The sequence below is a fragment of the Hemicordylus capensis genome, chromosome 1 (assembly GCF_027244095.1).
Source record: "Hemicordylus capensis ecotype Gifberg chromosome 1, rHemCap1.1.pri, whole genome shotgun sequence".
Classification (NCBI taxonomy): Eukaryota; Metazoa; Chordata; class Lepidosauria; order Squamata; family Cordylidae; genus Hemicordylus; species Hemicordylus capensis.
This window is the reverse complement of record NC_069657.1, coordinates 27,316,915-27,344,174: the sequence shown is the minus strand read 5'-3', so window position 1 is coordinate 27,344,174 and position 27,260 is coordinate 27,316,915. Positions and strand designations below refer to the sequence as shown.

Here is a 27,260-nt window from a genome sequence, read left to right as displayed (position 1 = left end):
GTTTATGCCTTGTATGGTGTTCCCGCCATTGAGTTTGGACTTTAGGATTTTTCTAACTCTCCTAATGTATTCACCTCCTATTTTTCTTTTAACTTCAGTGTGTGCGATGTTATCAGCCTGGAGAATGCACAAGTACTTGTAATTTTTTTTCTCTTCCAGGTTCTTGATCTTGCTTCCATTGGGCAGTTCTATTCCTTTGTTTTCCTTTTTTTACCTCTGTTCATCATTAATACAGCACACTTGTCTAGTCCAAACTCCATTGCTATATCGCTACTGAATATATGGACAGTGTTTAGCAGTGATTCGATTTCTGACTGGGACTTTCCATACAACTTCAGATCGTGTACAGCAGATGGTTGATTTTACTGGATGTTTTAGATGTTTGATGTCCGAGGCCTGTTCTGTTTAGTATTTGTGAAAGTGGAGTCATGGAGATTACAAAGAATGGAGGGGATAGTGAGTACCCTTGGAAAATACCTCTTCTAATGCTAACCTGTCCAAGTGTCTCGCCATTGATTGTTAACTGTGTACTCCACATGCTCATTGCTTTTTAAAATAAATATCTGAATGTTTTTGCTGACACCAGTTGTTTCTAAACATTTTAGTATCCATGTGTGAGGCAATGAATCAAAGGCCTTCTTGTAGTCAATCCATGTAACACTTAGATTTGTTTTTGTTCTCTTGCAATTTTCTAAAATCATTTTGTCAATCAGCAGCTGGACTTTTGTGCCTCTGGTGTTGGGGCAATTTCCTGTTTGTTAGTTAATAAGTGTTGCATCACTTCATCTGCTATTATTCCAGTTAATAATTTGAACATGGTTGGCAGGCAGGTTATCAGTCTATAATTACTTGGAACTGCACCTTTTGCTGGGTCTTTCATTATGAGATGAGTTTTCCCAGTTGTTAGACATTGTTCAATATCACCTCCTTGCAGAATGTGATGGAACTGTTTTGATAGTGGTTTATGAAGTCTTGTTAGGTGTTTAAGCCAAAAGCCATGCAGTTCATCGTCGCCTGGAGCAGTCCAATTTTTAATTTTCTTTGCTCTTTCACTTATTAATTCTGGTGTTGTTATTAGATCTTGCATTTGTTGGTTACATTTTTTGACTTCTTTCATCCAGCCTGCTTTTTTATTGTAATCTATTGGATTGTCCCATAATTTCCCCCAGAATTGCACTGTTTCTTCTGTATTTGGTGTTTCTAGGTTTCTTGCAGTTTCTCCTTCTATGCTTTGGTAGAAACGTCTCTGATTCGACTGGAATTGGAGATTCTGCCTGTGTTGCGTAGTTCTGGCTTCATATCTGCTAATCTTTTTTGACACTGCTGTTATTTGCTGCTTTATTATTTCCAGGACTTCTCTAATTTTCCTTGAATCTAGGTGGTATTTTTGGATCAGATACTGTTTGGTGTTTTCATTTTTCAGCTTCTTGTCTTTCATATCTTTCAATTTACTAGCATCTGATCTAAGGCTGGAGATTTTATTTTCTAATCTAATCTTCCATTTAGGTGATGTAGTGCTTTCTTTTTTCACAGGTCCACTGATCTTATATCCGAGCTCTTGTGTTGTTACTGTTGCTGCACTGTACATTAGTTGGTTTGTTTCTTGCAAATTATTGGTTGTTATTTCTGCAAGTGCAGCATTGACATCTTTTAATGCCTGAGCAAGTTGTTTTTTGGCAACTGTTTTTACAGCTGGAAGTCAAACCCTGGTGGTTGTTTGGTTCATGTGCTCAGTTATTTTTTGCTTTAGTTCTTGTTGCTTTTCTGTTAAATGGCATTTGGATTTTTGAGGTGAAGGCAAAGGGGAGGTTGCCTGGTTTTGATTTTGAAACAGTTCAGCAACAGTGGCATCCTCGATTTCCAACACCTCCTCCACCTGTGCCTGAGCAACTGCTTCAGTTGGTGGTAATTCTTCTTCCATATCTTGAGCCTGTGTTGCTCTTTGCAGTTCTTCCAGCTCTACTCCTGTGAATACTTTATTTCTTATTATGAATCTTCTCTGGTCTGCTAGCCTTTGTTCTGTTATTTCTGTATCTGGATGCTTCTCTTTCCAAATTTGGTACATTCTTTTAAAATAACCTCTTCTAGTTGGACTAGACTTATAATAGCAGATCATTATTTCCTTGTTGGCATTTTTCGTATGTTTTTTTCGGTTAAGCGACGTTTCTTCCAGTAACTTTGCTGTCTTCAGCCCTGGTTGCTCATCTGAAGATCCTGAATCCTGTTGCCCACTTGCCACCAGATGTCCAGGGACTCCAGCACCTGGCCCGGTCCTTGTTGACCCGGGCAACGACCGATCCGGTATAGATTTATTAAAGTTACGTCTCACTATATTGTTGATGGGAGAGGCACTCTTTGTCTGGCTCCTCTGGTGAGACCTGTCCAGTATGGTTGGACCTCTGGCATAGCTCTCATCTTCCTCAGAGCACGCAAGCCCCACAACCACGCCAAGGTAGTGCCTCACTGGGGGATGATGATGATGATGATGATGATGATGATGATGATGATGATGATTTTGTCTTATGTACCTATCCAAAGACAAAGAAGCATGTGGACACAGACCCACACATATGTCTTGAGTTTACACCGACAGTCAACTGTGTTGGTACAGCAGGGAAGCAGCTTGCCTAGGGAGCAAGAGGTTGTTAGTTCAAATACCCATCAGTGTGCTTTCCAGACTGTGCCTAGTAAATATATATTTGTAGTTACCTATATCAGGAAGCAGTGATATACGAAGGTGCTCGATGTGGATGCTCACTTCAGTGACAATGGCAAAGGCATCATCTCATACTGTGCAGGAGAAAGGCAATGGTAAACCACTCCTGTATTGTACCAAGAAAACCACATGGCTCTGTGGTCACGAGGAGTTGACACCGACTCAATGGCACAATCATTCCTTTAAGGGAGGAGAGATGGTCTTGTGGTAGAAAGCATGCATTCTCCCCTTTGCTAAGCAGAGTCCACCATAGTTGCATTTGAATGGGAGGTCACATGTGAGCACAGTAAGATATTCCGTTTAGGGGCTGGACCACTCTGGGAAGAGCACCTGCATGCTAGCATGTAGAAGGTTCCAAGTTCCTTTCCTGGCATCTCCAAGATAGGACCGAGAGAGACTCGTGTCTGCCTCCTCCTTGGAAAAGCTGCTGCTAGTCTGTGTAGACAATACTGAGCTAGATGGACCAATGGTCTGACACAGTATATAGCAGTTGCCTATGCTCCTATCTTTCTATCTCTGCCACTATTTACATATATATATATTTAGTCATAACTAAGGCTTGGTCCACACATGCAGCCAAAGGAGGTGGTAGAACTGAAGTGGTAACAAGTTGTTCTAGTAAGAACTAATCTGCCTACTTTCCTTTCACTATCCCTACAACTAGACTAAATTTGGTTCATATCGAGGTCCACAAATTAGATCTCTTGCACCTCAAATGTTTACCTGTCCACCATCTTGGATTCGGGAGGATGACATCATTACAAACTATACCATTATGGTGTCCTTGTGTGTCACTCACTACAACTGTAATTTGGTTCAAATCAGTTAGACAGTTAACAAGTTAGCGCACCTGCACCTCAAATGTTCATGTGTCCGCCATCTTGGATTGGGGTGGATTACATCATCACAAACTACACCATGGGGGCATCCCTATGTATCCCTATAGCTTTAGCAAATTTGGTTCAAATCAGTTAGTTGGTTCACAGGATAGCCCACATGTACCTCAAAAGTTTATGTGTCTGCCATCTTGAATTGGGGTGGATGACATCATCACAAACTATGCCATTGAAGTGTTCCTGTATGTCACTCACAACAATTGTATCTAATTTGGTTGAAATCAGTTAGTCAGTTCACAGGTTAGCCCACTTGCGCCTCAAATGTTTACGCATCCACCATCATGAATTGGGCTGGATGACAGCATCACAAACTATGTCCCTGTATGTCCCTACAACTGTACCCTATTGGTACATATTGGTCCAGGCATTTCAAAGTTCATAGTGGGGACACACAGACACATGAAAAGCCGGGTGATCTCATAAGTCTACTGGAAAGTAGGTTAAAAATGGACTATGCCACAACAGACTGAGCAAAGGTGGTGATATTTTTGAACGTCTTTGTCTGTAAAAACAGTTTGCAGGCACGCCCTCTCAGAGATCCAGAGAAGTCCTAGCCACTTCCAGGTTTTGAGGCCCATAGCCATAATAAAAAAAATTTAAATGATGATACGTTAATACAAAACAAGGAACCAGAAAAGGCTGAGGGAGTGTTTCACATTCTGTTCCGATAGGGATGCCCTGAGGGAGGGCAGGATGCCTCCTTGTCTTAAGGAGGCAATTATTTGAACACTTCTGAAGAAGCCGGCCCTGGATTCCTCAGAGTTGAGCAACTATAGGCCTGTCTCCAACCTTCCATGGCTGGGCAATGTAATTGAGAGGGTGGTGGCCTCCCAACTCCAGGCAGTCTTGGATGAAACTGATTATCTAGACCCGTTTCAGACTGGCTTTCGGGTGGGCTATGGGGTGGAGAATGCCTTGGTCGGCCGGATGGATGATCTCCAATTGGTAATTGACAGGGTAAGTGTGACTCTGTTGGTCCTTTTGGCCCTCTCGGTGGCTTTTGATACTATCGACCATAGTATCCTTCTGGAGCATCTGAGGGGGTTGTGGGTGGGAGGCACTGCTTTGCAGTGGTTCCACTCTTACCTCTCAGGCAGATTCCAGATGGTGTCTCTTGGGGACTGTTGTTCTTCAAAAACTGAACTCTGGTATGGTGTCCCTCAGGGCTCCGCATTGTCTCCGATGTTGTATAACATCTACAAGAATCCGCTGGGAGAGATCATCAGGAGATTTGGTGCAGGGTGCTATCAGTATCCTGATGACACCCAAATCTGTTTCTCCAAGTCAGCCTTATCAGGAGAAGGCATAACTTCCCTAAATGCCTGCCTGGAGGCAGTGATGGGCTGGATGAGAGGTAACAAACTGAGACTGAATCCAGATAAGACGGAGGTACTTATTGTGCAGGGTCGGAACTCAGGAGATGATTTTGATTTGCCTGTTCTGGATGGGGTCACACTTCCCCAGAAGGAACAGGTACGCAGTCTGGGGTTGCTTCTGGACACAAAACTCTCCCTGGTGTCCCAGGTTGAAGCAGTGGCCAGAGGTGCCTTTTATCAGCTTCAGCTGATAATCCAGCTGTGTCCATTTCTTGAGATAAATGACCTCAGAACAGTGGTACATCTGCTGGTCACCTCCAGACTTGACTACGGCAATGCACTCTATGTGGGGCTGCCTTTCTATGTAGTCCAGAAACTGCAGTTAATCCAGAATGCGGCAGCCAGGTTGATCTCTGGGTCATCTCAGAGAGACCATAACACTCCCATCTTAGAAGATCTACACTGGCTGCCAATAAGTTTCTGGGCAAAGTAAAAGGTTTTGGTATTAACCTATAAAGCCCTAAACAGCTTGGGCCCTGGGTATTTAAGAGAACGTCTTCTTTGCAATGAACCGCACTGCCCATTGAGATTATCTGGAGAGGTTCGTCTGCAGTTGCCACCGGCTTGTCTGGTGGCTACTCGGGGACGGGCCTTCTCCATTGCTGCCTTGAGGCTTTGGAACACACTTCCTGCTGAAATAAGAGCCTCCCCATCTCTTACAACTTTAAAAATGGCAGTCAAGATGCATTTGTTCAACCAGGCTTTTAATTAGATATTGTTTTAATTGTTTTTTTAACAGTTTTAACTTTTTAAATTTTAATTGTTGAAATATGTTAATCTTTTTATGGGTTGTTTTTATTGTCCTGTAAACCACCCAGAGAACTTGCATTTTGGGCGGTATGGAAGTGAAATAAATAAATAGATAGATTAGATAGATAGATAGATAGATAGATAGATAGATAGATAGATAGATAAAAGCTGCAAATGCAAATGTCTAAATGTGAGGCTTCCTTTGAGTGTGAGGCCTAGGCCAAATGGCCCCCCTGGTCCCCACTCTGATAGACCCTGCCTTCGGGTAGAAAATGAACACAGTAAGGAGCAAGCAGGGCTAGAATCATTCTACAGGGGTCTTTCTTTTTTTTAAATTACCTGCAAGGGATACTTTTTTAAAAAAATGTGGGAGAGCACTAAAAAATAGTATCCCCACACCACATGTGAAAACCAGGCCTGAGTCCCATTCCATTGCTTTTCAGTGGGACTTTGGCACAATCAGCATTTGCTGGATTGTGCCTTGATGTGTTAGTCAAGAAGCAAAAGACAGACCAAGCAAGGAAGAGGTTTGGGACTCCCCACTCAACTATAAATAAAATTCTTTTTTGTAAAAAAAAATTAATAATCCAATTGCCCTTCTCAGACTTTTTGCCCAACTCTTTCTTCCTTCCCTTCCCTTTTCTGGCTATTGGCCTGCTGAATGCTCTTAAAAGTCTTAATATTTACAGCCTGCAAAATCAGGCTTGAGTTTGAAAACTGGCTCAAGGTTTCAAAGTGCCTTGTCAGTTTGATGATTTAGAGGCATTTTTCCTGCCTGTCTGCCTCTTCTCTCCACCCCCCACCAAATACTCCCATTCATATATTCCTCACCATTTTGCCTTTTCAGTGACGCTCACTAATAAACCATTTCCCTTAGGGATCAAGGCAGGAAATTGGACAAGTCCCTGCCTCTCCCCTTTAATTTTTTTGTTTAGTTTGGATGGTCTTTGAAATGGACTGGAATGCAAATGGAAGATGCTTTTGGCAGGTTGACATTCCCCCCCACCCCTGCAGAACTAGGCAAGAAGCCAGCAGCAGAGAAAACTAAAGTGGTTTAAAGGGGAAGCGCCAATGGCAGCATATTCCCACATGAGAATCCTGTGCAGACTGCCCAGTTGCCTGTTCAGGCTGAAATTCTGCCTTGTGTGGGCGCCAGCTGAAGGCTTCGTCACTAGTTAAGTCTTCAAGGGCTTAAGTGGGATTTAACAGACTCACATGGGCCTTATATTGGCCTCCTGCACAGGACTGAATATCACCCGGAATAAAAGCCTTTGGCTGCAATGGAGAAATTATTGCCGCAATTACAGTTGGCTTTTGTGAGGAGAGCAGCATGTTGGCATTTGCTAAAATGGAGCGCATTGCTTGGAATGTGCATTTGTTGAATCACACCAGAGGATGAGGGATTATCCTCTGTTCTGGACCTCTGCAAGGAGTTCTCCTACGTCAGGGGGAGATCAGAATTGACCTCCATGTATACACTGAGACCCTAGGAAGAGCCAGACAGCTCCAATAAACCCCCCAAGAGATAATGTGCATTGTATTTTAATACCTGGACATTCTGTAAAACGGTTTTTGAAGCAATTCCATGCTAGCTGATGTAGAAAGCCAATTATTTTTATTACAAAAAAGTAAAACTCATAATATCCCCTAATATGATTGGAAGATAAACCTCTCAGCTGGCAAGGAGGTCATTGTAGATCATTTTTAAAAATTTATTTTTAAATTTATATAATGCCTTTCATTAAAACAATTCCAGGGTGGTATCAATCATCATCGTCATCATCATCATCATCATCATCTCATATACCATGCAGCATCCTGCTTATGAAAGAATGGGGAGCACATGCTCCTTGCATCCTCCACACCCCATGGATGCTACTTGCAAACGTGCAGAACCACTATAGCTCTTAAGAATTGGATCCACACTGTAAAGTGCTTCTCACGTGTGAAATAAAGAGCAATGTTGCAGACCTTAAGAGTGATGGAGATCCTGTGCATTTGGAAGCAATGTCCATGCGGTGTGGAGAAAGATGGAACATGTGTAGCCCATTCTTATATCAGTAGGATGCTTATTGGAATGTGAGTCATTGTTATTACTGACTGATATACCATGCAGCAAAATGTGGGCAGTTGGAGCATGTGTATCCACTGCCGACAGTGTTGTAGGAAAGAGTGATACCAAACTGAGCAATTCAAAGCAGCCCATTATTATGTCAGAGTGGAACTGGTCTGTTCCGCAACACATGCGCAGAAGTGCAGGTGGTGGTCCCAACAATTTTTGGCTACAGGTAGCTTGCATTTTTGGCAGATGTTCCAGTGTATCATCCCTGCTCCCTTGTCATGCTTTTGTTTGTAGTCAGTCTGTGCGATCTTTTTACAACAGCTGATTAGGTGGTCCACTGTTTCATCTGCTTCTTTCAAAGGCAGCACCTGCCTTTTGTTGTTGATTTTTCAACTTTTGCTCTTATTGCATTTGTCCTTAGTGCCTGTTCTTGTGCAGCCAGTATTAAACCCTCTGTTTCTTTCTTCAAGTTGCCATTCTTAAGCCATTGCCAGGTCAGATATATTGTGCAAATATTGACCATGCAGTGGCTTATTTTTCCATTTTTCTGCTCGGTTCTTGACTTGTTCTTTCTTGTAGGCCTGCTTTGTTCAATTGGTGTTGAATAGTTTCTCGTTCTTGACTGTTTTAAGTGCATCTTCTTCACTGTCCCTTATATATTCTTCAAGGCCTCTTTTCTCCTCCTCTACTGTTTGATGGACTTGCAGCATTCCTCTTCCACCTGAGCTGCGAGGGAGGTATAGCCTATCTACATCACTGTGGGGGTGCAGAGCATGATTGACGGTCATTATTTTCCTGGTCTTAAGATCTAGCGTCTCTAACTCTGCCTGGGTCCAGTCTATTATTTCTGCAGTATATCTGATAACAGGTATAGCCCAGGTGTTTATGGCCTGTATGGTGTTCCCGCCATTGAGTTTGGACTTTAGGATTTTTCTAACTCTTCTGATGCATTCACTTCCAATTTTCCTTTTAACTTCAGTGTGTGCGATGTTATCAGCCTGGAGAATGCCCAAGTATTTGTAATGTTCTTTCTCTTCCAGGTTCTTGATCTTGCTTCCATTGGGCAGTTCTATTCCTTCTGTTTTGCTTATTTCCCCTCTGTTCATTATTAATGCAGCACACTTGTCTAGTCCAAACTCCATTGCTATTTCACTACTGAATATACAGACAGTGTTTAGCAGTGATTCAATTTCTGACTGGGACTTTCCATACAACTTCAGATCGTTCATGTACAGCAGATGGTTGATTTTACTGGATGTTTTAGATGTTTGGTGTCCGAAGCCTGTTCTGTTTAGTATTTGTGAAAGTGGAGTCATGGAGATTACAAACAACAGAGGGGATAGTGAGTGCCCTTGGAAAATACCTCTTCTAATGCTAACCTGTCCAAGTGTCTCGCCATTGATTGTTAACTGTGTACTCCACATGCTCATTGCTTTTTAAAATAAATATCTGAATGTTTTTGCTGACACCAGTTGTTTCTAAACATTTTAGTATCCATGTGTGAGGCAATGAATCAAAGGCCTTCTTGTAGTCAATCCATGTAACACTTAGATTTGTTTTTGTTCTCTTGCAATTTTCTAAAATCATTTTGTCAATCAGCAGCTGGTCTTTTGTGCCTCTGGTGTTCGGGCAATTTCCTTTCTTTTCAACTGGAAGCTGTTTGTTAGTTAATAAGTGTTGCATTACTTCATCTGCTATTATTCCAGTTAATAAATTGAACATGGTTGGCAGACAGGTTATCGGTCTGTAATTACTTTGAACTGTACCTATTGCTGGGTCTTTCATTATGGGATGAGTTTTCCCAGTTGTTGTTGTTGTTGCTGTTGTTGTTGTTGTTATTATTATTATTATTATTATTATTATTTCATTCAATTTCTATACCGCCCTTCCAAAAATGGCTCAGGGTGGTTTGCACAGAGAAATAAGAAATAAATAAGATGGATCACTGTCTCCAAAAGTCTCACAATCTAAATTGTGAATTGTCAATTCAGGGTAGTATCTGGCATCTCCCCTGCTAAAACCTTGATGGGAATGCACTGGGTCCACCTACTGAATTCACTTGCAGGTCAGTTGGAGGCATTAAAGGCAATGGATGTTGATTCGGCCCTAACAAGGGGTCAGAGGCTTGTTGTAATGAGGGTGGGTTTCCAGGGCTTAAGATCAGAGACAAGGAATGAATGGACCGGGTATCACGATCAGTGAGACCCAGTTTTTACTTGTGAGCGGGGAGAGCGGGTTAAGCTGGGCTAAGAGAGTGGGCCAAGAGAGTGGGCTAAGCATCACATGCTGGCTGGATCCGTGACAGAGCCGGCGGGGGGTGGGGGGAGTGGGGGCCACGCAGCCCCCGCAAGCCCCAGTATGCCCTGAGCGAGTGCGTAGGGCATATTGGGGAGACCCCCGGAGCTGGGAGGCAGCTTTTTTCCTCCCAGCCGGGGGCCTACTCATGAGTAGGTGCCGTGCGAAGCCGTGCTTCAGCTACTCACGAGCCTAAATAGCAGGTTTGCTGGAGCGCTCGCTCCGCAAACCTGCTTTTTAGCAGGGGTTCTCGAGCGGGTTACCCGCTCAAGAACCACCGGGCTTGACTGTGAGCCTGGTGGTTCTTACGGCCAACAAAAATTGGGCTAGGCTCTCCTAGCCCGATTTTTGTTGGTCTTGAGAATCACCACAATAGGTTCCTCGTGGAAATCCTGCAAGGTCTCAGGCTCTACATGTAATAGATGAATTTTCACCTCCACATGCCTCCTGTATTTCCTGAGCCAAAGACTTAGCCAAATCTGCCTCCTGTAATGGATCCAAACCTGGCTGCATATATAATGCACGGGTTTCTGTTTCATAGTCATGCTGAGCACTAGGCTGCCCCTTTGTAATATCCAATGGGCTTGCATGGGTATCTCTGGGGACCAAATCTTCATACAGAATCTCCTTTAATGCCTCACCCTCAATAGGGGATGCCTGTGCCTGTTCTACCATATCTGCATGGCTCATCACTCCTGATTCCAGATATTGTGGGGAGATCTCTGAATCAGTTAAATCAAATAAACAGCTCTTGAGGCTATTCACATGATGGAAGAAAATTGGGCTAGCGGAGGCTAGCCCGATTTCCTCCCATTGTGAGAACCACTGGACAGTCACCCACTAAAGTACCCCTGCCTTAAGCCCAGGTTAGTGTAGCGAGCACTCCACGAACCCGGGCTTTCCGATTGTGAGTTACAGCAGTGCGGCTCCATGCCGTGGCAACTCATGACTAGACCCCCAACTGGGAAGCTGATAAGCAGCAATCCACTGTCTCAGTTCATATGGATGTATGCAATCTGAAACGTATCCCAGTCCCAAGCCATGTGGAGCTTTAAAGGTCAAGACCAGCACCAGCAAAGTTATAATGGATGGCGGTTATCTGTATTTTTGTTGAATGATTTCTCACAAGGAACAAAATGGGTAGTAGTAAATTCTGCTTGAATTACAAATCATGGATTATGCAATCACCACTTTGACTGTCTGAATTAATCAATATGTCCTCTACTGATATAGTGGAGCCAACAACAAATGTCCAACAAACTGAAATACTTTTTCACACAACGCATAATCAACTTGTGGAATTCTCTGCCACAAGATGTAGTGTTGGCTACTAGTTTGGATGGCTCTAAGAGGGGTTTGGATAACTTCATGAAGGAGAGGTCTATCAACGGCTACTAGTCAGAGGGCTATAGGCCACCTCCAGCCTCAGAGGCAGGATGCCTCTGAATACCAGTTGCAGGGGAGGAACAGCAGGAGAGAGGGCATGCCCTCAACTCCTGCCTGTGGCTTCCAGTGCAATCTGGTGGGCCACAGTGTGAAACAGGATACTGGACTAGATGGGCCTTGGGCCTGATCCAGCTGGGCTGTTCTTATGTTCTTATGTTCTTACATGGCCACCAGACTCCGGTTGCTTCAAAGCAAGATGCCAAATAGGGAAATTTCACTCGGCATGTAATTATTTAAATAGAAAATTGTGTGACTAGATGCTCAGAATTATACCATGGCTGCAATACGTATCGTAATCTCCAGTTTCCTCCACTGATTGGTTGGACTGTCCATAAATTGAGAGATTTAAAATGTGACACCCCTAAACATCAGTGGCAGACATATAGAGCAAGGATTCACTGGTGTACCAAGAGAAAAGCCTAACAGAACTTCTCAACTGCACCCATGAAATTGGGGGACACATTTTTGATACCCTCCCCTTACCACCCTAAAATATGTCCCTGAGGGTTGCACAGTCCTTGGGGACATATTTTTGAGTGGCACAGAGGGCTTCCTGGAAAGGGGGTGTGTGTCAAAAACTGCTGCTTCCCTGCTGCACCAGTGCAGTTAATTGGAATGTTTTGTTAGGCTGGTCTCTCACTGTACCAATGTGTACTTTGCTTTAGAACTGAGCATATGATTAGCAGATACAGCAGACTAATGGCATGTTGCCTGCTGTTGGAATATATCACTTTTGACTGCTGATAAGGGTTGAATGATCTTACCCCATAAATCCCTTTCTCTACATACAACAAGGCTGTTCTCACAAGGAGCTAAGCCCAGGCTTGGCTGCCCATTGGAATGACTGGGAGGTGTGTGCCTCCCGGCAGCACCTCGGTGCCAGACCCAGCTAAGAAGCCGGGCTCTTAAACAAGCTTAAGGGAGAGAGCTTAGCCCCATTTACTTGCCTGTGTGTCAGCACCGGTTGCTTTCAGCCAGTGCTGAAGCATTGACAAGTGCTGGGGGGATCCCCACAATGCACTGTGGGGATTCACACTGTGCATTGTGGGATTCTTGGAGGCCAGGACAAGTGATACAGCATGCTCCATGCTGCACAGGGCAGGGCTGATCATGTGGGAGAATGGAGTGCGCACATGGAGCATGGAGGCTTACAAAGATCATCTGGCAGGAAGGCAAGGTTTAGGAAGCCTTCCCTCCACTCTGCCCGCCCACCCGCCTGGTAGTTTGTGTGAATGCCCCCCACATGTGAATATTATGAAAAAGAGGTAGTCTAGCTTGCCCCTGGCTCTGCTTGATTTCTAGATGGACCAGCTAGATGGACCAATGGTCTGACTCAGTATATGGTAGCTTCCTATGTTCCTGGGAGGCTTTTAGAGAATGGGGGTTGGATATAAGAAAGGGGAACAGAGATAGATTTTGGGCCAAGGAGGGGCAAAGGCTCATGTCACCTGGTCTGGACGAAGGGTTCCAGGGACCACCGATGAACTTTGTTCCTCAGGAACAGGTTGGGCCAAGGCGGATGCAAGAAGGTTGGAGGGGTTAGTCGTTAGAGGTGATTCCAGGAGGGTGCTTCCTAGATTAGCAAGGAAGACTGGGCAGATCAGGCTAGGCAAGAAAGCCAATCTGGAAAATGGCACAAAATACTGAACACCGCTTTCCGTGGTGGCTGGTAGACAGTAAATAACCCCAAAAGCTGATGGAGTAAGCGATGGAGTCTCAAGTGAAGCATACAAGGGAGCACACTGGGTCATGTAATTGGGGGTCCTTATACCCAAAAACATATCCTGAGGGCAAATCCCAATTGACCGTTGTTATCTAACAAGTTTGGCACCACGCCAAACCCACATCAAGCCAACATCATTAATTTAGATGTGAAGTGAGCTTGGCAATGTGGGCTTAAACTGGGTTTGGTGCAGTGCCAATCAGGGTTCTGGGAACATTTCTGAGTTTGCATGGCACACTCCATAGACACACATATGCCTTGTCAAGCTGGGATTTGCACAGAGTTGTGAATTGTTGTGTGAATTGGCCCTTTGAGTGCGGAATGCTGCATGTGCTCAGAGGTCCTACCTTCTTTGATATTACCTCACACATTGCGGATCTCAACGCTGATTTAATTAAAGGTTCAACTTCTGAGACTTAATCAGGAGCAATTATTCACTGAGAGGTGCATAAACATTTGCCATGGTATTCCACTCCCACCTCCTAATCCTTCCAATAACCGGGACCTCATTTATTGAAGACCAGTAAAGGCATTTTTCACTCTCTTCCCTCCATGTTCTTCCTTTGGTAACACCCGCTCCTTAAATAAATGTCTATTCATAGTGTGTTAAATTAAAATGGTGTGTTAGAACATGCTGTATTTGGAAATATGTTTTTTCGTTCTCATATATATATATATATCTTCATCCACTGCAGAGATGCTGAGTGCTGGGATAGGGACTTACCACACAATTTGCAATATCAACCCACCAACTGTATATTATCCCCTTCATGTGCACAGTGCACACACAGTTCCCATTAGTGGTAACAGGAGCTACAAGACCCAACCAGAAGAAAGAATCAACCTCCTACTCTTTTACACAAACAAAGACATTTCCCATTGAAATTAAAGGTGCTTTTTAAGAACGCAAGGTTAACAAAAATATCGTCTACCCAATGAAAGCAAATCAAATGTTTACATTGTATAATTGCGTTTACTTGCTTTGACAAGGAAAATTAGCTCTGTAAAGTGCCAGTTCTAAAATGCATACTTGAATACACTTGATGAACATAAGATCTCTGCACACCTAAGGCTAGATTGATATAAAAAAATCATATGTGCAATTGAGCCACATTTTCCCCTTCCACTGCTGCCAGAATATCATGAATTGAGGTGTTAACTCTATAATTTGCAAAGGAAAAATGTCCAAAGGAAGCAAATTTGTTTTAACATGTCAATGAGATGCCTACAGAATGTTACTAGATCTCCTTTAGTAGAAGGTGAACCCTATATTTTGAACTACTATCCCATAAGCATTGATTTAATAGCACTTATTAGCAAACTTCACTTTATTTATTTATTTCTGTGTTTGTTTGTTTGTTTGTTTGTTTGTTTGTTCGATTTATAACCCCCCCCCCTTCCAAAATGGCTCAGGGTGGTTTACAACAGGATAAAAACAATTAAAACCAGTTAAAAATTAAAATCAAAACTATAAAAACATAATAAAATCAATTAAACATTCAAACAGCTACAAGCCCTGGAAAACCAAGGCAACCATTTAAAACAATTTAAAACAGTTTATAATAGTTTAAAAACCCTGGAATGCCAAGCCAAATGGATAGGTTTTAAGGGTTCCCCTGAAAGTGAGGCGGGTCTCACGATCTGTGAGACCCGCTTTTGTTAAAACTGCGGGGAGAGTGGGCTAAGCCCGCTCTCCCTGCAGACAAGCGGGAGGGAGCCCTGGGCGGCCGGATTGGCTGCCCACACGATGGCTGGCTCCGTGATGGAGCCGGCGGGGGGTGGGGGCAGCGGGAACCACGTGGCCCCCGCAAGCCCCAGTATGCCCTGCGCGAGTGCGCAGGGCATACTGGGGAGACCCCATAGCCGGGAGGTGGCTTTTCACCTCCCGGCCGGGGTCTACTTGTGAGTAGGCACGGCACGAAGCCACGCCACAGCTACTCATGAGCCTGAAAAGCAGGTTTGCTGGAGCGCTCGCTCCGCAAACCTGCTTTTTAGCAGAGGTTCTCGAGCGCGTTACCCACTCAAGAACCACCAGGCTCGGCTGAAAGCCCAGTGGTTCTTACGACCAACAAAAATCGGACTAGGCTCTCCTAGCCTGATTTTTGTTGGTCGTGAGAATTGCCCCACTAATGAACTCAAATTATAGATTTCTGCCAGAAGCAGCTACAAAGAAGGCCTGCCTCTGAGTCTCCACCAGAAGAACTGGTGGTAACTGGAGACGGACCTCCTCAGATGACCTTAATGTGCAGTGGGGATCGTGCAGAAGAAGGCACTCTCTAAGTTAAGTCGGTGAATGTGTGAATATTATTGTGTGATAGTGGGGCTATGCTTACGACCGCATGAGTGGGCAGGTGGGGGGAGGCTGGGCCAACTCACCTTCCCCCTAGATGGCTGACCAAATGTTGCTGGGAGCGCAGACCACACTCACACAAAATCCGCAGGTCAGGACCTCATGTCCTGGCCTCTGGGTATCCCACAACATGCAATGTGATGTGTGCGGTGCACTGGGAGATTCCCCCAGGAGACAGGCACTCTAGGCACCCGTCTCTGTATCTGCTTGGGATGAATGCATCCCTGAGATGAACACACGACCCCGGAGCTGGTGTTTAGAGCAAGAGTACCCCAAAAGTGGGTTAACTGCTCCTCTCAGAGCAGGAGTGCCCCAAAAGCGGGTTAACTGCTCATGTGTCGCTGCAGCGATTCATGAGTTGACCCCTGACCAGAAGGCTACAACAAGCCTCCCCACATTGGGGGGCTCCCCAGAATGCCATGCACATTCACACATGTCATTCTGGGACTTCCAGGGGCCAGGAGGCCCCTGAATCCCATTGCCCCAACTGGCTGCATGATGGAGCCAGTAACTGGTTGCGTGATGGAGCCAGTAATAATCTGGGTGGCCAAACCTGCCACCCAGGGAGGGCTTCCTGCTCATGTGCAGGGAGAGCGGGTCAAGCCCAATCTCACCAAAAACCCTATTCAGGCTCTCCACACTGCTCGTGTGGCAAGCCTAACTGACTTATACTGTAAGGTCATTCACACAATCAAAAACTGTATTCTACCCAGATTTGGGAGATGTGTGTGATCGCAATTTTCAGTCGTGTGTAAGCAAGGTAGGAGGAGAACCTGGGTAGCTTTTCCTCCTACCACGCCATCGAAAACTGGGTGTACACGCAGCTCCCAAAGTCAAGCAGAACACAGTTTTTGATGATGTGAATGACCTTTGAGTCTAGTGCTATCTACTCTGGCTAGCAGTAGCAGTCCAGGGGATAAGGTAGGAGTCTTTCCCAGCCCTGCTAAATGATATATTCTTAGCTGGAAGAGCTGGGGACTGAAGCAGAAAAGCTTCTGTATGAAAAGCATGTGTTGCAGCACTGTCCCACTGACCTTTCCCATTGAACCACTCAACTGAGCATATTGGATCGCCTTTATTTTAGATCCTCACAGCTCTGAAAATGGCCCTTATTTTTGAAATGTTGTTCTATATAGTCAATAGGAAGTGGACACATCATGGGATAAGACTTAAGTCTCACATGCACCACTGGGCCTTGGTTAAGTAGTATATCCACATGGTGAGAATTCTCTGGCTATCTGAAATAGCCAGGTGTCATATGCCAGGGGCGTGGCCACTAGTGGCAAGAAGGACCACAAGAAGTGCCTTGCTCTGAGCAGAAAAGGAATGCACCCGGCCCCAACGGGATGTGGACAAAGTGCTGCCTGAGGATACTCGTCCCCCACATCCTCCATGGTTGCCATGCACCGGGCTTCAGGCACGTTAAAGAAGCCCCATCAAGCCCCCTCTCTATTCCCCTCTCACTGCCACCTACCCACCTGTTTGCCTACCTTCTTGTAGCACCTAGATTTTTCTTGCAACACAGAGGAACAAAGACGCTGCTGTGAAAGAGAAGTTGCAACAACATCCCTTGGCAGCAGAAACAATCTAAGATCTACCAAAGGCAGAAACAGCTGGGAGAGAGCAATCCATAAATAGCACAGGCAGCAACTGGAAACAGTGGCTGGCATTCAGACTAACACTGCACTAGTGCAAGGATGTTGCACTATCTAGTTCTGATAGGTTGGGAGCCTTCATTCCAGGCCTAGTGTTGCACTGGTGCAAGAGGGCACACTTGCACAACCTGTAGCACCTGGTGTGAAACCGATTCCTCAGCACATGTATATTGAAGCGAATGCTGCAAAGTGACCCACTGTCCTTTTTGCTCAAGCATTACACTTGAGCAAGTGGGCCGAGACTGCAAGGGATGGCACAGCTTTGAGTATCTGCATGTGTTGCACTAGTGCAGTGTTAGCATAGATGTCCGCCACTATGTGGCTTCCATGAGGACTGGGGCTTCATGCCTTATCACTTATTCAGGTCATTCAAACGACCTGTGAGCAGGGCAGGGAGGGCAGTGTGGGGAGGCAGGATCAGACCTACCTTCCCCCCAGATGATCCTGTTCCTGGCTTTGACCATACAGCTCGTGCACTCAATGAGTGACACTACCGGAAGCCATGTGGCCATCTGAAGGCTGGGGAAATACATCCCAGCTTTCAGAAAGACCTCAATGCACCGTGTGAGGAATGCACTGCATTATGGGGATTTCCCCACAAGCCAGGCACACTAGGTAGAGCTGGATCAAGAGAGCTGGGATAGCGCCTGATCCCGGTGCTCCACATGAGAAGTCCTACTTCACTGAGTGTAAGACCCCCTTCCAGTTAATTTTGATGGGTATTAAAAGAGCGGGACCCTGGGCAGTTGCCCTGTTTGCCCTGCCCCAAGGACAGTTCTGAGTGCAGGGCCAAACAAACTCTCCGAGGCACTTCACACGATTACTATGAAGCGCCCCAATGAGGTCTGTGGCCCAATGAGGGTCTGTGGGGAGAGCGGGCTTAGCCTGCTTTCCCCGCAGACGATCATGCCTGGAGCCCTGGGTGGCCAGATTGGCCCCCCCAACGGTGGGGGGCTGCAGGGATCGGGGGCTGCCTGGCCCCCGGAAATCCCAGGATGCCCTGTGCGAGTGTGTGGGGCACCCTGGGGGGATCCCCGAGACCAGGGGGCTGCAAGCAGCCTCCCAGTCAGGTGTCTACTTGTGTGTCACCGTGCACTGCAGTGGCACACAAGCAATAAAATGTGGTAAACTGAGAGCTTGCTCCATTAACCTCATTTAAGAGGAGGGAGAATGAGGTGGGCTAGCTGCCTGGGAACCACTGGGCTCACCTGAAAGCCCGGTGGTTCTGTCGATCAGTCGAAAGTAGGTTTCTCTTAGCCCACTTTCTACCGATCATGGGAATAGCTTCTCTGTCCCCCTAAGAGGCAGCTTTTGACAGCACTGTGCGGAGCTTCCCTCCACTACCAACTAGGTCTGACTGCAGCCCAGCCAACTGTCACACACACCACTTACTGCCTCTTTTGAGTCTGGGCAGTTGAGAAACCAAGATGGAGATTCCCATCTGAGCAGCCACAGCAGTAACATAGCAGAGGAAGGCAGGGAGGGGGCAGGGACAGAATGCGCTTAAGGAAGGAGGGGGGAAATCAGCCAGAGACCAGCTAGGAGGTGAGCTCTGCCCACTCAACTTTCAGCCAGGGAATTGTGGTGCCCCAAAGAATTGGTGCCCTCGGTGGCTATCTAGGTCTGCCTAGTGGATGGGCCTGCCCCACTCTGGAGACACAAGCAAACAGCCCCTGGGAGGAACACTAGGGCAATTGCTATGCTTCTTAGAGATACAGTATCTTGGTTTCTAAAGCAGTTAATGAATGCTGGCTTGAACTTCCACCATGGAATTTCAAAACAAGAAGTGGGAGACATTTTAACACAACCTACAGTATTTTCTTCACAGTTTTTTTTTTCCTTTTTGGTGTGTTGCACATTTTCTCCCACAATATTTTGTCAAATCTCTCTCTAAGGTGCCACAACCAGAATATGTTTAAAGCCAACAAAAAACCTAGTTACACAATATTTAAAAATTAACCAAAAGATTCTCTGGCTCTGGATAGGGCTGCCACACTTATAATATGCTGGGGATCTGTGACTTTTATAGTTCCATCACAGAACAGTAATCAACATGTGACACTTTTCTCAATATGGAATAGGGTAGCCAACATCCTGTTGCCTGATTAAGGGACACAAGTTGGAGGGAGGGTGTCTCTAAGGGGGCATCTTGGGGGTGCTCCTCAGGGTTGGAGTCATCTCAGGCACAGGGCTATTCATACAAATCTCTTTGCAGCCCTTAAGCAGAAACTCCCCCGGGATGGAGAAAAGGTGTAGCAAATCCCTCTCCACTTCTAATTGGCTGGTAGTTTTCGTCCCTTATGAACTGAGAGGGATCTGTTCCTGCCAGTACATTATGGGATTACTCACCTGCAAAGGTGGGGAGTTCAAACGTGAGGAAACAGCTCACTCCCCTTATGCACCAGGCCACCTTCAAAAGCGAGAAGTGGAGTTGACTCGGATTTCTACTGCCAGTCAGTGTGATGTACTCGTGTGCCATGAAACACCAGATATGCTGGGGTAGACAAAACTGCCCTTTCTCACAACGTTCCCCAGCAACTGGTATTCAGAGTCATATTGCATCTGAAACTGGAGGTAGCATATAAGCATCATGCTTAGTGGACAGAGGATTAAGAGAGAAATAAGAGGGGAGGTTAGCTATCTCTGTGGAGAGAATTATTTATCTATCTGGAGAGAATCTATCTGTGTGGTCGCCAAGAGTTGACATGGACTTGACAACACTTAATCAATCAATCAGTCAGTCAGTCAGTCAAGAGGGGACATTAATAAGCAACAATAACAGAAGAAGAATGGGAGAGGCAAGGTAGAATAAAGTGTGTGTGTGTGAAAATATGTGTGTGTGTGTGTGTGTGTGTGTGAGAGAGAGAGAGAGAGAGAGAGAGAGAGAGAGACTGTCTTTCACGAAGCTCTACAAGTTGGGGATTGCAGAGGGAGTTGAAGGAAGAAAGAGCTATCACTTAAGAGTTCTGGGAGACAGTGTAAGGGAAAGCTATCCTTTGAAGCATCAGAAATTTTTCAGCTAGCTAAGGCTGAAAGAGTTGAAAGAGCAAAGTTCATGGGCAGGCATGCTATTTTATTTATCATTTCAACATCTTTTGCATGAATAAATGTAATTTATATTTGGTATATTTAGATATAGTAGTCTCCTATATTACAGTCTTTGCCCCCTCCATCATCAACGCTAATAAAGACATACTGTAAATGCAATTTTCCCTTGTGGACGCCAGGAGCATTAAGATCTCATATATCAGGGTTATACCTTTCAAAGACTTCCATCCTACCTTACATTAACCTAGAGCTTTCAAAGGGTCTAAAAATCATGGCAAGAATCAGAGAAATGTAACCCAACTCCTCTTTATGTTAGATTTCCATGGAAACAACTTTTCATTGCACGACCAGGTCTTGTTTTTTTATTCTTTTGGGATGATACTAAGGTCACACCACAATGAAAGTTTAATCATTGTGGTTGTGCTTGTTTATTACACGGTGGCTTTAAAAATGTGAAAAAATAAAATGTAGACTAACATTGCAAACTTATGCACAATTACCTGTCAATAGGCAACACTTGACATAGTAGGGCTTAATTCTGTGTAAACATGCATAAGATTGGGCTACACAGTACACAGTTGCTGTCACACTGATTAATGCTTTGAAGAAGCATGTGTGTAATAGATAAGCTCCTGCTTCTGAAGAGCAACTGTTCATGTGCAGAAGGTGGGATGATTTTCACCTATCTCCCCTTTCCTCACCCCCAGAAACATTCTGTGCAGTTATGTCCCTGGGGGCTGCAAGACCCTCAGGGACATAACTGCATGTTGCACAGAATGCTTCCAGGGTAAGAGGAGATCAGCACAAATGGCTTCCTGGCACACAAACACCCATCCATCAGAAGTGGAAGCACATCCTCTGCACATGCTCTTCTTTTGGTGTATGGCATTAGTCAGAATGCTGGCTCTTGTACTTAGAAATATTAAGTATGCTCCATTCCAGCAAAATAATTTCAGCTTCTGTAAGTCAGAGTTACGCACACTAAACTCTTCCTGACACTGTTAATACTCAGAGAGAGGATATGTTACAATTCTTTATCCATTTAAGCATATTTAACACTGAAATTCTACCCATTCTTTAGCTCTGTTCAGGTGCTATATAGCTGGATACAGACTACCCCGGGGAAATATGTTCCATATTCCAGGGAGAAAGTGTCCCTGGGTTTAGCACTGCCCTCCTTTACATGAACATTGGGATGGTGAGGCGTGTGTATAGAGAGAGCCTGTTCTCATGTGCAGCAAAGATAAACATGTACCTGGCTGCCCATGGGAGGCTCCGTGAGCCATGGGTCTCCCAGAGGTGTCTCGGCGGCAAACCTAGCTTAAAAGCTGGGCAGTTAAATGAAGTTAAGGGGAAAAGTGCTCCCTTAACCCTGTTTACTTGACCATGTGTCAGCGCCAGCTGCTTTCAGCTAGCACTGAAACATTGGCTTGCCAATCACTAGGGAGGAACCTCACAATGCACTGCGCATTTGCATGGCGCATTGTGGGATTTCTGGGGGCTGGGACAACGTGTCCTGAGCCCCGCAGCTCTGTGCTGCCTGGGGAAGCAATGAATCATCTGGGCGCACAATTCACGCACTAAGCAACAAGGACCATCTGCAGGGAAGACAAGCTTCTGCTGCCTTCCCCACCAGCCGCCCTCAAGCCCTCTCACATAATTGTGAGAAAGGTCTCAGCGTGTGTCAGCATCAAGAGCCATGTCTAGGTGATGCACTCCCATTCCCCTTGTGCCTGGGGAGCACAAAACAGTGATCCATTTTGTTGCTGCCTGTTCCGCTTTGGACTCCCTCCCAGAACTCCTAGTGGCAACACACTTGTGGGTCTGCTCCTCAGAATAATCATGCATAGGAGAACTTTTGACAGCTGCAGTTTAAAAGGTTAAAGAAATTTAAAAGATTTTTCATTACCTGATATTCAGACCAAGGAAGCCTTGGTGTTTCAAAAGAGCAGCCTAGCAGGACTTCCCAACAAACTGTACTAGTGCACCAGAGAAGGGAGAAATTTTGTTGTCCTCTCCTTCTCCAGGAAGCCCTCTTTGCCAAAAATATGTCCCTGAGGATAGCATAGCCCATGGGGACATATTCTTTGGGTGGCACAGAGGGTTTACTGAGAAAAGGGAGGACATCAAAAATTGCCACTGCCGTTCTGCACCAGTGTAGTTAGTTGGGAGTCCTGTTACTTGCTTGCCAAATTGCCTCTTCCTTACTCTGAATACCAGCCAATGAGACCTTGGGGCTATTCTCATGAGCAGAGCCTAGCCCGATTTTTGCTGCTCGTGTAAACCACCGGGCTCGAAGGCGAGCCCAGCGGCTTACAAGCCTAGCCCGCTTTTGTAGCCCTCCCCTAAGCCTGGGTTTGCGGAGCGAGTGCTCCGCAAACCCGGGCTTCTCGATCGTGAGTAGTCACGGTGTGGCTCCTCCCGGAGGGGAGGCGAAAAGCTGCCTTGTGGCTGTGGGGGTCTCCCCAGTATGCCCTGAACACTTGGGCGGCCCCAGAGTGGCCCCCATGTGTCCCCAGAGCTCCCCAGCCCCCGCCAGCTCCGTGATGGAGCCGGCAATCATGTGGGCGGCTGATCTGGCTGCCCAGGGCTCCCTTCCTGCTCATGTGCGGGTAGAGCAAGCTTAGCCCACTCTCCCCACGCACCCTCCAAAACCGAGTCTCACTGATCGTGAGACCCAGCTCCTTGAATAGCTACTGTCATTTGGAACAGACAAAACTGGGAGCTATGGACCAAAGACCTGACTCAGCATATAGCAGCTCAGTGATGCCTCAAGACCTGTGTGCCTGAGAAAGGGTATCAAATGCTGCCCTCCCCCCTGTGCATACTCTCTCTCCCATCCCCATTTTAAATGTGGAGTAAAGATAGCATCTTGCTGCCATGATGGATCCCCAGTAATCTGCTGGTTGAGGCAATCTCCTTGCCTTGCCTCATGGAAGAGCCGCCCAAGATATGTCTTCCTAACTAGGTTATCCCAGATTGTATACATGTCTGTCTTTTGTTTATTTTAAAAGATGTTATTCCTTTGTTACTTCTTTCAGAAGCCCACTATCTCGATAAAGTTGTTTTCACCATTACAGTCCAGCAGGTGATAAGGTATTACAAAACTGCAGGGCCCCCATGATATTAATATGCAAAGGAAGCTAAGCACCAAGTCAGTCAAAATCATCTCTGTCCAGACAGAAATCTGCACTTCACAAAATAAATTACTTGTAAGCCTAAATGTCTGTATGAAATATTAAAGTTTAAAACCATTCCGCATTACCCATTTTAAATAGTCACCCAACTTGGGCCTGCATCTTCACCATCCCTATCTGAAAGTGAGCAGGCTCACGGCATCAATCAAATGGAGTTTGCAGGAAGAAAAATAATCCCCCATCAAAGCAAAATACATAAATACATAAATAAGGAGAGCATGTGAAATATTGGCAATGCCAGGAAGTACGTAAACAAGCATTATCAGGATTTCACATATATATGTTTTTCTCCACATATTTCCCAAACCTGATCTTGTTTTATGTGGCAATTTAAGAGTTTGGTTTATTAGGCAAATGTTTATGAACTTGACTTTAACCAAAAAATCCTATTCGTTGTACCTAAGTGTTTCTCAAGGTTTGGCTTGGAGAAACAGTGGGGGGTCTGAGAATTGTTTGCATAGCCATGGAGAAGGGATTAAAAATTGTGTTGGGTCAAGATTAGCTGTGTGTAGGAGGAGGAGCAGCAGAGCTAATTTCCATGAATTCTGAATCTCTCCAGCAGTTTCTGAACTGTCCACAGCCCATGGACATGTGTGGCTACGTCTTCTCCTCCTCTCTCTGCCCACCAAAATAAATTGGGGAAAACATGTCAAGAAGCGTTGAACTAGATATTTGCTTTCTTGAACTGCTTAGCCCACATAATGAGGCAGCAGCATAGGCAGGACTGCAGAAATTCACTAGTCTACTAGTCTGTGACAAGTAAAAAATGATGCCTGACGAGTGGGGGGTGGGGGTGGTCCTGTACCAATATAGCTTGACGAGTAAAATATTTTGTCAGGCTGATATACTGAGCCAACATTTCTTCACCCCTGAGAATAGGAACATAGGAATGGGCTGCAACTGCAACTCAGTGGAAGAGCATCTGATTAGCACGTAGAAGATCCCAGGATCAATCCCCAGCACCCCAAGCTAAGGCCGAGAGAGATTCGTGCCTGGAAACCTAGAAGGCGGCTCGCTGACAGTCAGTGTAGACAATGTTGAGCTAGATCAGAGCTGCTCAACTTCAGCCCTCCTGCAGATGATGGCCTACAGTTCCCATAATCCCTGGCTATTAGGCACTGTGGCTGGGGATTATGGGAGTTGTAGTTCAAAAACAGCTGGAGGGCTTAAGTTGAGCAGGCCTAAGCTAGATGGATCAATGGTCCAATTTACTATTTGCCTACACTGACTGGCATTGGCCCTCCAAGGTTTCAGGCAGAAATCTCTGTCCAACCTGGTGGTGCCGGGGACTGAACCAGGGACCTACTGCAGGCTAAGCAGATGCTCTATCACTGAGCTACAGCCCCATCTAAGCTGGAAAAGCAGTTGATGTTGATTTGTAGACTTTAAGGCCATGACTAAATGACCAGTGTGGTCATCTAACTGACATCTTCATGCACATACCTTAACATATTTATTCTTGATGGGAAACAGTTGCTAGTACTACCATGAAGGTTAATCTATTGCTTTTCAACAGAAGCTCTCAAAGTGGTTTACACAGAAAAATACTAGTTAAATAAGATGGCCCCCTGTCCCCAAAGGGCTCACAATCTAAAAAGAAACATAATGTAAATATCAGCAAGAGCCTCAGGAGGGATGCTGTGCTGGGGTTGAGAAGGGACAGTTGCTCTCCCTCTGCTAAATATAAGAGAATTGCCACTCTAAAAGGTGCCTATTTGCTCAGTTGGCAATGCTCTAAACTTAGCTGCAGAGAGATGTGATGTTACAGCCTGGGTGATCCATTCAATACTAAGTCTACCATCCCTGCAATATGTCATTAGCAAGTGGTGCCCACTGTTACAACGACACCTGGAGAATGTCTTGGTGGTACCCAATGTATCTTTGAAATTAAGCAGTCAAGTCTGGGCGTGGCCTGTATCCTTGAAGGGAGACCATATATCCTTACATGGATGGGAAGCCATGAGCAACCACAAACTACATTTTCCCCCCACTCAGAGTTAATTGGCAGGAAACACACATATAATTAATAAGTAAAAAAGTGAGGAGGAGAAAATATCAGTGAATACTGCATGGTCTCTATTTTTCTTCTTCTTCCTGGAAGAAGCAGCAAGCTGTTTGAATGTAAGTGCTTAGAGATGTGCACGGAACGGGTTTTGCATTCCATTACGAGCTCGGAATTGAACACAAAATGGCCAGAATGTTCTGACCAAAACACTGGAGTATCCGAGTGTTTCGATGGAACAGAATCGTTCCATTTGGAACGTTCCAAGTGTTCCAGCTTCTTAAAAAGAATTAACATAGTGAGGGCACCTTTAACATTTAATTAGTGCAAGCTCTCTTACCAGTGGTATTGGGTTGGCACTACAAGTCGCCGTTGTGCTCCAGCTAGCATCCTGCATGGCAGAGCATATCCAGAGCTCACCTGTTCTCTATGCTAGAGATGTGCAAACGGGTTCAATGTTGAACAGGTTTAACATCAGACCTGTTTGGTTCAATGGTTTGATATCGAACCGAAACCCCCCACCTCCAGGTTCAGTTAGCTATCGTACCAAACTCCCCTGGCCATTCAAGGGGTGTGAGGTTCACGAGTTTTAAAAAATTATTTTACTTAAAAAAATTAAATTTTACTTAGATTCTGCCGCAGGGGGGTCTCCAGAAGTTTTCCCTCCCCCGCCAGCCTTGATTTATATACAAATCACCCGGTTCAGGCGGTCTTCAGCCCATTCCATACATGCCCTCCATTGCAGTTGCCATTTTGGAGACTGCCATGCATGCCCAATGGGCCTCTGTGTGGCCAGACCCAGGCAACCTGGTTTTGTGCACACCCCTACTCTGCGCATGTACAGAGATGCTCCAGCGATGCTCTGTGGGATCCCAGTCACAATGCTCCGGCCAGCATCCCATGCTGTGATGGCATGTCTCCAAGGCCAGGTGAGCTCTGGAAACATTCCACCAAGTGGGATGCCAGATATTTCTTTGAAGTAGGCCCTTCAAAATGTAGAATAAGTGCAGATTTCTGCCCTAATGAATGTTGGTGTGATTGGAAACTCAAGGGAATGGAAACGTGTGTGTATTATAAATGTAGATTTTTCTTGTGATTGTATATATGGTCTCAGGGGAATCAGGAGCACAACACCTATCAGCATTAATTGGGGCTATGCATCTAAATCCTTAGAGTACAATGTGTCTTTAACCATCTTTGTTTCCTGTAATAATTACAGTTGTTTATACAATCTCTTGGTACATAAATGGAAAGGAATAAAAGTCAAAAACAATCTTGCTTACAAGCAGTGAACATAAGAACAGCCCTGCTGGATCAGGCCCAAGGAGGCCCATATAGTCCAGCATCCTGTTTCGCACAGTGGCCCACCAGATGCCGCTGGAAGCCACAGGCAGGAGTTGAGGAGTTGAGTGGTGTAGTAAGCTTGGAGTGGTCCCTGGACAAAAAGTGAAGATGGGCCCTTGCTGCCACCCACTGTGTTCTTCTTCAGAGAGGCACGAGGTGTCACACTTAATTGTGGCTGGGGATGATGGGAGTTGTAGTTCTGCAACAGCTGGGGAGCCAAGGTTGCCCACCCCTTTTAATGGTGTCCCACAAGATTCTGTTCCATCTCCCATGCTTTTAACATCCATGTCATGAAACCACTGGCAGAGATCTGGTGTGGGGTGCCATCCATATACTGATAAGGCCCAACTTTGCATCCCTTTTCCATCCCCAGCTGACAGACTGCGTCAGATCTAAACCA

General features: G+C 45.4%; 1 long non-coding RNA gene across 1 annotated transcript in view; it reads right to left on the bottom strand.

The window, feature by feature from the left end:
• LOC128340175 (uncharacterized) overlaps positions 1–27,260 on the bottom strand; it is a 195,743-nt gene that overhangs the window by 108,262 nt on the left and 60,221 nt on the right. The window lies entirely within an intron of this gene.